Source organism: Conger conger, chromosome 2, assembly GCF_963514075.1.
Source record: "Conger conger chromosome 2, fConCon1.1, whole genome shotgun sequence".
NCBI classification, from domain to species: domain Eukaryota; kingdom Metazoa; phylum Chordata; class Actinopteri; order Anguilliformes; family Congridae; genus Conger; species Conger conger.
The window spans coordinates 22,206,653-22,223,314 of NC_083761.1; the positions used below are offsets into that span (position 1 = coordinate 22,206,653).

General features: G+C 43.9%; 1 protein-coding gene across 4 annotated transcripts in view; it reads right to left on the bottom strand.

Moving 5' to 3' along the window:
• ndst2b (N-deacetylase/N-sulfotransferase (heparan glucosaminyl) 2b) overlaps window positions 1-12,365 on the bottom strand; it is an 82,675-nt gene extending 70,310 nt beyond the window's left edge. For 3 of the 4 annotated variants that reach the window (XM_061226708.1, XM_061226717.1, XM_061226692.1), the window contains exon 1: window positions 12,217-12,365. The gene's annotated coding sequence lies outside the window, so the exon portion shown is untranslated. Of the gene's footprint in view, window positions 1-6,134; window positions 6,362-12,216 lie in introns of those variants that run through there. The other variant, XM_061226700.1, reaches the window with a different exon arrangement.
• Window positions 12,366-16,662: the final 4,297 nt, after the last annotated feature.

Sequence of the window (16,662 nt, forward strand, 5' to 3'; positions counted from 1 at the left end):
TATCAGCACAGACCGAGCAGCCTCCGCCCCACAGCATGAAGCGTCTGGAGATTCTATCGAAACGTCCGTCTAAAGTGCGGCAAATCCCCAACACCACCTGCCAGAGAAGGTAGAGTCCACTGCAGTATAAACAAACAAGTGGGGGAGGGAGCAAGAGGGAGCGAAAGAGAGAGAGAGAGTGAGAGTGAGAGAGAGCATGGGTGAGAGAAAGATAGAGTGAGAGAAGGCAAGGCAGAAATGGGAGACGGAGCGAGAGACAGAATGAGAAAGAGAGAAAGAAAAAGAGGGGGGGAAGAGAGAGAGCAAGATGGGCTTACCCAGACATCCGTTCCGCAAAATGAAAAGCACAGAAATGGGAAGAAAGCGGTTTCACAGCATTCTCCTTGATTACATTAGAGATTTTCCAGATGCGCGATGCCTTGTGAAAGATTTGGGACAGTATATTGCCAGCCGCTGGCGAGCGTGGCGTTTGTATTGGTAAAATAATTGGCCCGTCTGGCTTACGGCAGCATTTACGCAGACAGGCCCCCGGCAGATGTGCAGGTGAGGCACTGGAAGTTCTGATGTCTGCTGCTGATCTGGAGCACATCTCTATGACAACTACATGAAGAGTGAGGGGGGGTGGATATGAATCACTCCGACTGCCTCTCATCCAGTCACTTGTTACATATGCAGATATATGCAAATTTATGCACATCACGCATTTCTAAAAAACACACAATCTCTCCTCTACTCCAAACGCAGGTTAATGTCACCGCCAGTTTGGGGCGAATTAGCATGCAAATGTATGCAATTAACTAATGGGAACAACTGTTCCGCAGGTATTTTAATGAAGTGCTTCAGAGTGCGCAACAAACAGCATCGCCTCTGGAGTAAGATCAACCTGTTCGTTGCCGTAGCATTAGAATAGCGTTCAAAGCAGAGCGCCGCTAATGCGCCGATGTTAAAAGCGGTGGAAAAACAGCAGCTCGCCCGAAGCCGCAGTGTAATGACCCTGCTGATCGGGAAGGCGTGCTCCAAACCAGCGATGACCAGAGCTGCTGCTTACGGCGGACATCTGTGCGGCAGGCCAGCTTGCGCCAGAGGAAAAGAACATTCCAGTGATGCCACCGTAAACGCGCTCGTGAACCAAAACGTAAGAGAGCAAAGGAGGGCTACTCCTGCCGAATTACGGCATGACGAACAGATGAAGAGATTAGTTTAGGGGGGACGAATAGAGAGAAAATTATACAGCTGACTATTATCAAGGCATGACATTATCAAAGATGACAGGGAGTGAGAAGCGGACGATAGACACTTTGCTCTCCATTGGACAGGTATAAAAAAAGCAGATTACATTACAGGTTGATGCTTTCATCCAAAGCGATTTACAGTTGATTAGACTACGCAGGAGACAATCCCCCCTGTGGGGTTAAGGGCCTTGTGTACACTAGGGATCAAACCACCGACCAGTCATGTACCTTAACCACTATGCTACACGCTGCCCAAGGTTGTCTCCTTGCCCTTTATGACTGAAAGTCAATTGAGCGCAGGTATTAGTGGGGGTAACAGTGCCACGGTGTGCACAGGACAATTCAGAATTGGCACAACTGTTGCCCGAAGCGCACCCATGCTACAGTGGAGTAGCACAAGTGATTTTGTGGGGGTGGCAGGGTTGGTACAGTCCGTGTGGAAGACACCACTATGATGGAATGTGACCGACTCACTGGCAAGGCCTGCTAGCAGATTTCTGTCCAGCTGAAGGCACCATCACACACTGCATAACAATGGTCGTTATCTCTTCCTGCTTTATTTCATCTCATGGAATCTGTTGACGTCTCTAGAGACCACAAGCACCGTCCAACCAGCACCAACCCTCCTCACTGTCACACGCCAGCGTGACAGCAACAGAAGCCAGTCGGATACACGGCAGGTTAGTCTGGGTAAGCATGGGGACAACAGCATGACTCGAGGACAGAACTCAAATCGAGGTACAATGTCGAATTGTCCCTGAGCAAGACACCTAACCCCCAGCCGCACAGAGGTGGTCACTGCCTTGCCGTTCGTGTGCGAGCGAATGGGTGAATGATATGCATTAATTGGAAAGTGCCATATAACTGCAGTCGATTTACCGTTACCATTTTAAACATCGGTCAGGTCCTGTCGACCTACCCAGTCAGATCTCAGGGAAAAGTAGCTCTGCAGGAGAAACGGAGCGTGGAACCTGAAGGGCAATCACACAGAGGCCGGGAGCGCTGTAGGAACTGGAGCCGGTCCGATTTTTAATTTCAGACCGCGCTCCAAACCGCCTCTTTATTTTTACTCCCTCTTCTTGGGTTCTGTGAGCCCGCCGAGGGGATCCAGGCGACTGGAGGAGTCTTGGGGTTTGCTGCCCGTGTTGTTTCTGCGTTCACGCCAGAGCAGAGCAGAGGGAGGTGAGCGTGCGTCACTCATGCCTGGCTGGCGGGGGTTCTCTCCAGCTCAGCACAAGCTCCCCCACAATCCAGCCAACAGTACGGCCCCACTCGACAAAGGAGAGGGGCTGCAAGCACACGCATACACACACACACACACGCCACAAATACACACAAACACACACACCCACAGACGCATACCCTCCTTCCCAAGCATGTCTAAACCTGCTGGCACACCAATGAAAATCTCCTAGTTGCTTAGTCACGGACTTTAACATCCGAGGGCGACGGAATAGACACGGAGAGACAGATAGAAAACAAGAAAGAACGAGAAAGAAACATTTTCAATGAAACGTTCCACTTTTTTCCTCTGAGACCGGTTCGGTGGGGGTGGGGCGCCGGGGGAGATAATCCTGAGCTTCGACTCACCACCTCGCTCCTTCTGTGTGAAGCAAAGCGAGGAAGACAGATTATACTCGCTTCAGAGACTCTTAGGCTGAAGAGAGACTTTAATAAAACACCAACGTTTTTGGGGAAAAAAAGAGAAAAACAGAGAAGAGGTGGCTTGTACGCAGGCGGTGGGATAAACGGGTCCTGCTTCTCCAAACTGCGGCTACCCGGAAAGCGTTTTGAACGTTCGTACAGAACGGCGCTTTGCTTGGTAAAGTACTTCCGTGCTGGCACCACAGCATTATGACAGTGTTTCTGGCTATTTTTTGGGTCACTGCAGCAATGCTGGACCCTTGTCATTTACAGCCAAACCGGATCCACTGCCAAGAGGCCCACAGCTGAAAACCTGCTGTTAATGTGAAACGCCATTTGCCTATCAGAAATACCCACTGCGTTCTACTTTCATGTGCAAAAACAAATATTGATAAATATTCCGATCATATTTTTTCCCAACATCTGATCTCTCTCACCGTCAGTCTCTCTCTCCAATTCAAACGTTTTATTGCCATTTAAATGACAATAACGACATACATATTGCCAAGGCATAATGATCGATCGTAGTTAGAATACTATCTCCGTCTCCTTCTCCATCTCGCTCTCTCTTTCTCTCCATCCATATCTCTTGCCTCCAACCTTTGTTTCCCTGAACAATCTGTATAATCAATAGCACTGTGGCACTGCAGACAGGGACTGAGAAAACACACTACCCTAAATAGAATGGAAGAAAACCAAACAGCAGGAGCCACCTATACTAAATGGGGGTGAGTGGTGGGGGCTTCAAGTGACTACAGGGTGGGCAGAAAACATGAACTTTCTGGCTTGGACACAGCCGTTTCCACCCCCGAGCCAGGCACTTAACCTGAAGTGCTTCAGCGAAAGACTGGGCTTTATGTTAGCCGCTTTGGATGAAGCCAGCACATAAATATTATGAAATGAATCACGCATTTGGAAACGGTCCACAGACCCGCTTCGACCGACGCCCAGCTCACTGCCAAGGTCAGCGCTGCCCACGGCGGTCATCTTCTTAATCTCTCCGTGCTCGAGAAACGCGAGTGGTCCCGTGTGTGGTATGCCACGGTTCTGCCGCACAGGGAGAGAAAACGGGGAGCGCGGCTGTTGCACGAGGTGTTGAGGGAGAGAGAGGATATGAACAAATCAAATGTATTATTAACTTCAGCCTGGAAAAGTATATCAGGGTAAATTCCAAAGCAAAAATACAATCTTTATATTTATTTAAAGTATTCTGGGATTTATACTACTGAACTTTTCATGGACCTACACAAAGAAAAACAGGACCCAACAAATAAATATTTGGTCATTTTGTCCGGTTCATCTACTGCTGAAGCTGACACTGTTACGATGGCATAGGTGTGTTGAGTGGTGTTGACAGGGTTATGTTTTTGAAAAGCTCCATGGGAACAGGTCATTTTCAATTTCCACTTGACACATACTTCAGCTTTTAAGTCAAGGTGACGGGTTTGGTGTGGTCAATAACGCACTGACAGACACACAGTCATGCATAATTCATGTGGGGAGGCGAGGCGTTCCGGCAAATTCCGTGGGCAGGATGCTGGGGCTTGTTCGCGCGCAAACACCACCCCCCTCTCTCCACCCATCCGCAAACACAGGAGTGTGCCCACCTGCCGTTGAAAGAAAACTAGCTCCTCGCCGCGGGAATGCCAATGATGTGTAATTAAGGCTCAGAGACAGCCTTCCGTCTTCCCACCATGACTGACAGTAATGGCTTTAAATTCATCCTATTAGTCAGCGCTGCTCGACTTCGCTCCACGAGGCTCCTTTCGCCAAAAAGCGAGGCAATTTTGCAGCAGGCGTGCTGGCTACATATGAGGCTTAAAAAAAAAAAAGACCACTTCCAAGGGGGTTCTGAGGGAGAAAAGGCACAAAATAAGAATGCGGATTTGCAAGACAGCACAGGTAGGCCTAACTGCCAATAATCTTGGGAGAAAAAGCACACAAACTGCCAATTCGGTGCTAGAAGCAGGCGGAACAATATACTGCAACAATAAAATCAGACTTCACTGAGCCACCACTATAACACTTACAGGGCTGAAGTACAGCTACGGCTTCCATGACAACACTCACCAAACATCAGGGTGGCATTTAGTCTGCTTGGTAGTGGAAGATACACAAGCAAAAGGTTTTGCAATGGGTGAGCTGGAAGTGCTTCACTCTAGACAGCACCGCCCATCATGCTCTTTGATAAAGGACTCTTCACCCTCTGAGAAACTTTGGGCTATTAATGATGCCCCCCAGCTGAGGTGGACAGGGAGGGTCTTATTAATCTTGTACTGGAAAATGACTGGTTGGCTGGCAGTCCAGGAAACCCAGACAAAAAGGCCTTTAATGACCGCAGTGAGTCCTCACCTACGCTTAATATCTCGACTGAGATAGTGTCTGCTATAGCACAGTGTCCCTGACACTGCAATGGGGCACTGCATTTCCTGGTCGACCAAGAAAGAAGACCCTCTACTGGCTAGAGAGGGGAACGAGTAACGGATCAATTGATTACTCGTCAATACTCAATCTTTTCTTTTTCTCTCATAGGGGTTATGCATTTACAACCAAATTCATTATCATATAGTATGCAAAACATTAAAAATTAATGTAGAACGATTGAACTTTTGCAGGTACTTCTTCATAGCCAGGCTTGTAAGGAAATTGAACTAGAATCAAATCAAATATTGGTTTTGTGGTCATGCAACATTTGTGAGTTCAGTATGAAATAATTTGTACCATATCTGACACTGACTGTGTTTATTGACGCAATAGGCTAAGCATTAAGTCTTATGATGGAAAAACCTTGAGTGCCTTTTTATGCGTGCATGCATTTTCTATGTAATGAGTGGTGCTAAAAATAATTTATTCTCCATGCTAGGAATCAATTTGGAATCTAGCACATGTGATCACTCGATCTGTGACGTAAAATGTGACCATTCCTACTACTTGCCCGACAACAGCAGTTCAAGCTGACACACCATGCAGCAAATCCTGTTCGACCAATCCCAGCTGTGCTTTTCTTTCACCATCAATCTGGAGAAAGTGGTATAGTTGCACTTTTTCAACTGCTGAAAAAATGAAAAGCTTAGAAGCCAAGGAGAGTCATGAGATCAACGACTTGGTAATAGTGACCAATAATAACTATTAGCTTTCTTGCCTAATTATGCTTCAAAACATCCTCCCTTTTGAAATCAAGAAATTCTGTTTCGATATGTTAAATGGAACCAAAGCACTCTGAATGTGCAGGCAGCGAGACAGCAATAAAAAGCCTACCTTGAACTAACCGTGTGGTTCAATGGGTTTGTGATTGACAACACCCCTTGAGTTCCCACCCGGTGCTTGCTTCCTGTGGTAACTTGTGTTCAGCCGAAGGAACTGTCACCTCCTCACCTGTATAGCGTGAGTGAGTGGTGGGAACTAGAGTTCCTTCAGTCTCCGCAGCACAACTGCAGGAGTCATTGATTAAATAAAAAAATGTTTTCCTCACACGGAGACAAAGGCCTGCTGGTTCCTCATTTTCCGAAGAGGCTCAAGCAACCAAATGGAGAACCAGGAAGGGGAAGCTCATGCTCACGTTCCCCACTCTTTACCAGCAGTGTAACGATAAATGACGTGTCCGTCAACGAATCGGTTTAACCTGATTGGTGGAAAACTTGCCAGTACACCACACATGCGCCAAAAATGTCTCCCATTCAGTTTGGTCTGTGCTGTAATTAGGTAGTTGCCTATTTCTCTGTAATGTTGGCTTGGACCAGGCTTTTCAAACAGTTTGACAATTTTGTCAATTTGGTGGTTTTGCTGCGCAGACGCATACTTAATTTAAATACTGATCAGTATGCTTGGCAGTACATACAAATGTATCAGCCATTATCGAAGTACGCACTCTGGAACACAGCCAAGGTCAGTTCAGGCAGTCGGCGGCTGAACACATCCTCAGATTCAGGTTTATTTGAAGAAAATGGCTTAGCCAAAGAAAGGAAGAAAGGAAGAAAGAAAAGAAAAAGCATGATAATTTGCACCTCCATTGTCTCCAAGTCAAGCATGCAATTTGTGCCTTAGAATGCATGTCATTTTTTTTTTCTGAGATCTTACCACAGAAAGCTGGCTGAGGCGTTCACCAACTGCCCGCTTTCACTTTCAAAGGCACAAGAGCTTAAAAACAACAAAAAGGCGAGATGAAAAGGTGAAAACGAGAAGTGTAACTGCTTTTCAAACTAAACAGAAAAACAAAACAAGTGAATGGCACATAACTGGGGAGACCTCACAGCTTAAAAATGTGATGCCTGACAAACTGATTCCTGCTTTTGCAATGGTCCCCTGAGGTGCAGTCCAATGCCGCTGTAAAGAACCCAGAGACAAGCAACATCCCCGGGCTCACAGTTCATCAAGTGCTCACAGATACACCCATTTACCCAATGACAACACTGACAAGAATCCACTTAAATGGTTTAAAGGCATATTATGCAGGATTTTTACCTTGGATATTATAAAAGAACCATGCAACAGCATATCTACGAGGCACAGGCAAACTCTGTCTTTGCGCACCACATTTGCGCTCCTTTACCTATATTTGTATCGATGTGTTCGGGTGTGGCTGGTTGTTTTCTGCGTGCGGAGGGGTGGGTGTGGGTTCAGGCAGGATCAGTGGAGATTCAGTGGAGCTAGCCCACTGCCAAACGTTTAGAGGTGAAGAAGCACAAGCACAGTGGAGCGAAACCAGCCAATGAGGCTTCTTAAAACAGCGGTCAAAAGATAACGGGAAAACATATTTGGGGGTGAGTGGGTGGCGTTGAGGACAGAGGAGGAGACTTCTTTGATTGCAAACACAGCACGGTTAAAAAAGGAACTGTTTCATTGCAGCCAATCAATAATCAACAATCTTCAAATGCATAACCTTTTGCTACAAAGATCCCCAGGCTGATACTCTGACATGAGATAAGTCTTCCCACTTCTGAGGATGTCATTTGGTAGTAAACCAATGGTCAAGTACAGTACCTCCAACATGAGCTTGTATAGCCGGGGCTTCAGTTGGAGGTGATGAGTCAATCTCAAGACTCAACCACTTTTAGTCCAATGCCGCTGTAAAGAACCCAGAGACAAGCAACATCCCCGGGCTCACAGTTCATCAAGTGCTCACAGATACACCCATTTACCCAATGACAACACTGACAAGAATCCACTTAAATGGTTTAAAGGCATATTATGCAGGATTTTTACCTTGAATATTATAAAAGAACCATGCCACAGCATATCTACGAGGCACAGGCAAACTCTGTCTTTGCGCACCAAATTTGCGCTCCTTTACCTATATTTGTATCGATGTGTTCGGGTGTGGCTGGTTGTTTTCTGCGTGCGGAGGGGTGGGTGCGGGTTCAGGCAGGATCGGGTTTCAGTGGAGCTAGCCCACTGCCAAACGTTTAGAGGTGAAGAAGCACAAGCACAGCAGAGCGAAACCAGCCAATGAGGCTTGTTAAAACAGCGGTCAAAAGATAACGGGAAAACATATTTGGGGGTGAGTGGGTGGAGTTGAGGACAGAGGAGGAGACTTCTTTGATTGCAAACACAGCACGGTTAAAATAGGAACTGTTTCATTGCAGCCAATCAATAATCAACAAATGCATAACCTTTTGCTACAAAGATCCCCAGGCTGATACTCTGACATGAGATAAGTCTTCCCACTTCTGAGGATGTCAAACCAATGGTCAAGTACAGTACCTCCAACATGAGCTTGTATAGCCGGGGCTTCAGTTGGAGGTGATGAGTCAATCTCAAGACTCAACCACTGACCTATAACTTCATGCTGGTTAATGTGCTATAACCAATCAGACTGCAGAACACTAATCTCGCAAGCACTCACTTCCTTTTCCAGAATCTCTAGATATAGAGCACCTAGGGAGTCAAAACAGGGAATGTACAGGGAAAATACTTTTGGGCAACTTGACCGCAAAATATAGCCATGATTTCATGTCTTCTGCTACTGCCGAGCTGTATTAACCAATCTCAATTTGGCATTTCAGTCACATTTGTTAAAATTAGATTATACTGCACTGTCATCCAGCCCCCTAACTTTGGATCGGTCTTTCATAGATAGAATATTTAACAATAGGGGGGGAAAGGTTCTGCATGTTACTGCTAGTGTAATCAAAGCAGGAAGCAGCCACTGAATCATTATTAGTGATAATGGGCACTGCTAAATCTCTCATCCTACCAAAGCCTGCTGTAAGTGAGATCATTTTTTAACAATCCTTATCCGACATTTTATTTTTTACAGAATGTAGAAGACCTAATCATATCCATAAACCAAGTCTTATCACTGCAAAGTCTTGCGTCAATGCAGAAGGAACATTTTCACCCACCATCGCCCAGAAATCACTGCCTCAGAGGAGTACGCTTTGTGCAGGCAGAGCGGGTAGACTGTACTGTAGGTGCCAGATCGCCTAGAGGAGTCGTTCTTGTGCAATGAGACTGGGACATCCTCCCTCCCTGGATTTCTGTACAGGCAATTATGCACCACCCTGTAGGGCTGTCAGAGACGGTTAGCAATGGAACTGTGTGGATCTCTATAGATAAAACGGGCTACTACATCAGAACACAGAGCTTTAAGGAGGCCGAGCCACTGACCACTTTCTTTTGTAGAAGTACTGGTTTATAATACGCACATACTGTAGTCAAACTTGTGATCATGGTTGGGACAGAGCAAGAGGTCAGAGGACTACACATCCCAGCACAACCTGACCAACTTCCTAGCCAACCTCAATAAGGATTTTGCCTTGCGTCCAGGAGTGGTTCTTCTTACCGATAATGTCATGTGTAGAAAATAAAGCTAAGCCCCGCTCTCATTTCAAAGACAGAGATGAATGGCCTTTAAAAATGGAGAGCCGCCTCTTGTGAGCAGTGCCCATGGGCTGTTCTCTTAATTATACGGATGTTATCTGAGGCACTGGGATTTTGCTCTTGGAAAAGTGATTTATTTATGCCTTCAGCTCAGTGCTAACTAGGTCTTTCCACATAAGAATGATAGAATTTTTGCTAATAGCAGGATGAGGGACCCATAAAAGCACATTTTTCCCTAATGGTCAGATTTGCTTTGCGAGTAAAGGCTGAAAGAAACAAAAAAGAACTTGTTTGTCACCCGGAACAGACATTCAGACAGAATTGGCTGGATCTGTGATTTGGCCTTTGATCAGGACAAATAAGAAGTTGTTAAATAGCACGCTAAGGACTGCACCCAGACCAGATTCTAAAGGCTGTCATCTTTCTCTCTTTGAACTTTTGTTTGCTCACCACCAGGATACATCGACCCCTGCAGCTATCTTCTTAGGTTCTTCATTGTGGTCCTTTAGAGGAAAAATGGTCTTGCTTCTAAACAAACCAGTGGGGACCACCAGCCAGACATGGAGTCACATAAGAGGTACACATGATCATCTCCCATACTAATGTGTTCACTTCCATTCTACTCCATGCTTCCATTCAGCATACAGTATGAAAGCAACAATGCTTTCAAGGACCAGTGCAGGTTATGTGGTTGGAAGCTTAGAAGCAGCTATGATTCTCTCCAGGCAGAAAGATAAGGGCCTGGCAACATTTAGACATCTGTAGAAACCAGGCCATTTGTTTCAGACAAATACACTGACACAATTATAGAAATGACACAGGAGATTTGGATCCTGAGATACATAAAGGTGCAATACGATCCGCAAGTGACTACTGCTACTCTTGGCTGTTACACAAATAGAGCTACAGACCATCTACCATGATCATCAAACACAAGCAGCCAGGAGAGGTGTATTGGATTGGCAGATTACAGAGCACAGTCTGTCACCCAAAGTTATGGTTTGAAGCTGGACACTGCTGTGCTAGCCTTAAAGGTACAATAGGTAATTTCAGACTTCTAAGGGTGAAGACAGGAATTGCCGCAACAAACACGCTCAAACCACAACACTGTTTATCCCACCCATTCTCTTAGAACCAATTTTCAACCAATGAGATTGAATTATTGTACAGCTATACAATGTTTTGGTATAGAGTGCCGGCCCTTCTACTGCATATTTTGAAACCCAAATTTAAGGACTATAAACACTCAACATATCAGTGAACCTTTTTCAATGATAGGAAGGGATTTGCAATGGTCTTGTAACAATGTTTTAACACAAAAATCTTATCTATTGTACCTTTAAGCAAGGTATGCAACTTGTACAGCTTCAGTAAGCATGTAATATCAAGTAGGTAAATAGAAAACATCTCTATTAGCAGACACCCCAGTTGCGGGAAAATATGTTGAGTAATAAAGAGTAGGCTAATGAATAACAATGATCTTTCACAGCAATCTTCATTAGATCATCCCAGCATCTTTATTCCAATTAACGAGTATAATAGGCTGCACCCAACAGGCTTAGTAATCACCAAGCATGCAGGCTATTGTGCATTTAATTGGACTGGAATACCAAAAAGATCAATGATCAGATCTAAGGGGGGTTGACATAGCAGGCGTATTGTGCTTTAATCCAATGTGGAAATGAACAATGACCAAAAAGCGAATCACTTATCCCTCATTTTAAGATTAGTAGTTTGATTTGCTAACTGTAGCTACAAGTTCCCCTCACTGCATACCCTGTCATCAGCCAAAGTAGATGAAAGGTCAGGTTGCACATAATTCGTCAGTTCACTAAACACTATAGCAGTTACACCACATCCTTTTGTTTACGTAGGCGTGATTTAAAATCCACATGCAGTAGCCTAAGCATACATTCCCGTTTTATGACAACACGCGGGTTCAAATGCCAGAAGCATTTCCCTTAATGAGCAAGCCAGCTAACGTTTGCTATAAAACACACACACACACACACACACACACACACACACACACACACACACACACACACACACACAAAAAAAACTTGAGTAGCATACTAACAGAATGTCAGAGATCCTGCAAACAACCCCAAAGGTGACAGCGTTCCGCAGGACGTTTAGATACCTGCATGACAAGTAGCCTAAACAAGATCTACTGATTACGATTTTTTATGTTAGCTATATGCCACGACGTTGAGAACTTACTTTTTCTTGAATTGATTTTTCTAAAACATTTTTCAAACGTTAACTTGTTAGTTATACATCCAGTCATCTATCATGCTTACATAATACGAATAGCCTACAGTTGCCTGAAACGAATTTACAAATAGTTTTTTTTTCCAATTATTAAACATAATCTACTTTCTCGGAGAACCCAAGCATCATTTTTCAATGCAGGGGAAAATCTGTTGACATGCCACATCTGTAACGTTAAACGATGCACATATCATTTGCTTCCTTTAATGCTAATTTTACAGAACAATCAGTGACATTTCACGCTTACCAGATATTTCGTGCCGAAGCCTTACGTCTGATGAAACGCTCCTGCATTTAGAAATGTTTTCAACACTGGAAGTTTATAAACCGTTTCACCGCATCCCATACGACTCCGCCATCTTCACACAGCGATTAATGCACTCGTTCACTTTGCCGAAAGGAGCGAACCAAACCCCGCGGAGCGGGGGAGGGCGTTCTGCTGACTTTTCCATATGCTGAAAACACAACATAGGGGTCACTTGTGTTGGCTAATTTTTCTGCCTAATTGTTAAACATGACGAAATAACACCTGTTTCAGTTCAAAACTTATTCAGTTCAGGCAGTCGAACGGCTGAACACATCAAGTTCAGAATTTATTTGAGGAACTTTTTGCTACTTTTGGGCAGAAATTGTGTTTTTTCTAAATACTTTAGTAGTTAGCCTATTTTATGACATTTGTGTTTTTCATTAATTGCCGAAATTATTATTTTGAATATTATTGTGTAATATTTAGCCTACTCTGTGCATCCATGCAGCCAGAATGACTATTGAACCCTAATGAGTGTTCTGCAACTCCGTTGTTTTTAGCATTCGAATGCTCATTTAAAAACATTCGAATCACATATTTGAGATCTTACACCATAAGTATCAGTCATTTAAGTCTGTGTCACGGAAATTGGTGGACATTAGTTTTTAACTTAAAACTTGTTTTCTCAATTCCAATAATTAGAATACTAACCCATTGATTCCCATTTTATGACCAATGTGGAAATACTCAGTGAAAATTCATGGGTTTGAAAACAGGTATTGAACTTCTAGCAACTCCTGCTGGAGAAGAATAGATAGCAACTGACACATAATCTGTCAACGTGTGAGGGGAAGGTGAGGTCAGGTTCCCTTGCAGCTGTCTGTGTAGTACACTTTTAATACGAAATAAAATTAGGAAAGTGGGTTGACTACAGTTTTAAACGATAAAGCACGTTTACATTTCAAAATTAAGGTTATACGAGCCTATTGATCAATGCAGACACATTTTAATCTGGCGTTGTTTTATTTACTCCTGCGAGAATGTTAAGGGTTCAACTGTATGTTGCAAAATGTATATGTTTTTAGTAACATTTTTAGTCTTGTATCTTCTAATTGAAATGCAAAACTATTCCAAATCCACTGGCTAGTGCTTGGATTGGAATTCTCTTTTTTTAATCGAGAGCATTTGAATGTAGGGTAGCCTAATTAGGGCAGCAGGTGGTTTAGTGTTTAGAGCAATGAACTTTACGCACCACGTGCATAACCCAAAAATAAATGGGGGGCAGCCTGCATGAAGCTGACTTTAAAGCATGTTGGCCTCACCGTCTTTTATGGTGACTTGCATTCTTCACCCCTGTTTCTGTTTGTCTCGGTAACTGATGCCAGATAGCTTGTACAGACAACTCTGTCTTTCAGTGGATGGTAACCTGATCATTTCGTTGAAACGTTGCAGAATTTATTGGCTAACATTACATTAGGCTTGGGTTGCACCATCAATCTGAGCAAGACCTTAAGAGGAGTCTCAAGCTTCCGCAAGAGTGAGTGTTAGAATCTAGCTTGAGTGTTCAGTTGGACTCATTATGTTCTGTTGTTTTACAATGGAGTGGTCAAAGGTCAGATGTGACCCTGAGTGAACCCAAGGACGTTTGATGAGAATTTTCCATAGGCCAACTTGATCTTGGCTTGACTAACCAGACTTCTCTAGGCCCATAGCTTCTCAAAAGCTGATTATGTAAGGGATAATATCCCACTTATACCATGGCTTGCCAAATAAGCCTAATGTTGTTAAGAAACAACTTATTTTTAGTTAAGAAACAAGTGTATTAATTGAAACACAATGGGAACAGGAGAAAGAATAGTGTCTGTTGCTGAGGGAAAAAAATCTTCACGCAGCCTAAAATTGCGTGCTGCAACTAAAAACTAACTGCATCATCGCCGAATAAAAGTTCACATACTATTCTAGATTTCAGCTGGCATGTCTAGTTCTTGCAGCCAGTACTGCAAAGATGACATTAAATTATTACGGACTTCACACTATATGTAGTTTACAAATAATATCAGTGTGACGTTACTGAATTTATTTTAGCATCTTGGGGCGTTCCGTGTCAAAGTATAATCTTTTACCCTTGTGGCCCTTTCTGTTGTTTTACGGAGTGAATTAAAGACAGTAAACGTTTGATCATTCTCTCCTCACTCACTCGCATGTTGTAAGTTATGTTATTATTTCTGCCTCAGTTAAAATGCTCGGTTATATTATGTTTGACAATGCAAAGTGTAGCCTAACTCAACCCAATGTGGCCTAAAGTAACATACACTGCTCAAAATAATTCAGGGAACACTTAATCATCACAGTGTAACACCAAGTCAGTTAAACTTCAAGGATATCAATCTGTCCATTTAGGAAGCACAAGTGATTGTGAATTAATTTCACCTGCTTTGGTGCAAATGAAAGTGACAACAGGTGCAATGGAGATGCAAAAGCAAGACAACCCCCCAAAAGGTAATGGTTTTACATGTGGTGACCACAGACAATTGCTCCCTCCTTAGCCTTCCTGACAGATTCTTTTCTAGTTTTGTGTTCTGCTAGTGTCATTGTCACTACTGGCAGCATGAGGTGGTACCTGCAGCCCAATCAGGTTGCACAGGTAGTCCAGCTCCTCCAGGATGGCACATCCATATGTGCGGTCGCAAGAAGGTTTGCTGTGTCTCCCAGCACAGTCTCAAGAGCATGGAGGAGATACCAGGAGACACAAGGAGAGCTGGACAGGGCCGTAGAAGGGCATCAAACCAGCAGCAGGAGTCGTATCTGCTCCAGGTATCTGCTATGAGAAGGAACAGGAGCACTGCCAGACAAAATGACCTCCAGCAGGCTACTGATGTGCATGTTTCTGACCAAACTGTCAGAAACAGACTCCATGAGGGTGGCATGAGGGCCCAACGTCCTCTAGTGGGACCTGTGCTCACAGCCCAGCACCGTGCAGCTCGATTGGCATTCACGAGAGAGCACCAGAATTGGCAGGTCTGCCATTGGCGCCCTGTTCTCTTCATAGATGAGAGCAGGTTCACACTGAACACATGTGACAGGCATGAAAAAGTGTGGAGACGCCATGGTGAACGATATGCTGCCTGTAACATCATCCAGCATGACCGGTTTGGCGGTGGGTCAGTGTTGGTCTGGGGAGGCATATCCTTGGAGGGTCGCACAGACCTCCATGTTATAGCCAACGGTACCCTGACTGCTGTTAGGTACGGGGATGAAATCCTCTGACCGATTGTCATGCTGGTGCAGTGGGCCCTGGGTTCCTCCTGGTGCAGGACAATGCCTGGCCTCATGTGGCCAGAGTGTGTAGGCAGTCCCTTGATGAGGAAGGCATTGATGCCATTGACTGGCCCTCACGTTCCCCTGACCTAAATCCAATTGAACACCTATGGGACGTTATGTATTGGTGCATCCGACGCCACCAACTACTGCCACAAACTGTCCAAGAGCTCACTGATGCCCTGATCCAGGTCTGGGAGAAGATGACACCAGGACACCATCCGCCAACTCATCAGGAGCATGCCCAGACGTTGTCGGGAGTGCGTACAGGCACAGGGGCCATACACATTATGAGTCGCCGTGATAAAATTTACACATTGGATCAGCCTGATTTTCGGTGTGATTTTGAATCCAGCACTCAATGGGTTGATGATTTTGGTTTCCTTTGACCATTGTTACATCATTTTGTTCTCAATAAATTATGCAATGTACATCAGTAAAGATTTTCAACTTATATAAATCGTTCATCAAGATCTGATGTGTCCCTTAAGTGTTCCCTTAATTTGTATTTTTGTCAGAAGGTCAGCAGATGTTATATAATGTGATTTGCCACTGTTCACACAGGATTGTGGAAGGAAATTGCTGATTTTGTTCATTAATATCTCTTTAAAAGAAATTGGTCAAATGAAGGACTTTCTGTAAAATAATGAAAAATATCCAGGTAATAAATTGGCAGTACATTGACACATTTTTTAAATGGAAATTGTTCTTACCTTTCTTCCTTTCGCCATGAATTGTACGTTCTCTTTATCGATTTAAATCGGCAAACATGTCTAAATATGGTGTTTTACTGGTCTTCAAAAAATATGTAGATGAGCCGTATCCTAACAGATAATCCAGTATCTGATCTTTTTTTATGTAGTAGCACTTTTGTTACTGGAAAAAATATGTTTTTATATAAATCTTCATCTTGTAGCTCTTTAACATATAGCTTGTAATCATGTCTTACTTCTAGTTTATAGTTTGAAATACAGTATAACTGACCTGTGTTCTATAGTTGTTCCAATGGCCTTCTATAGTTGTTCCAAATGCTGTATGCATTTATTGTATGTCGCTCTGGATAAAAGAGTCAAATAAATTGAATGTAATAAATAAGAAAGTATGGTGATTAACCACAGACAGCATGAG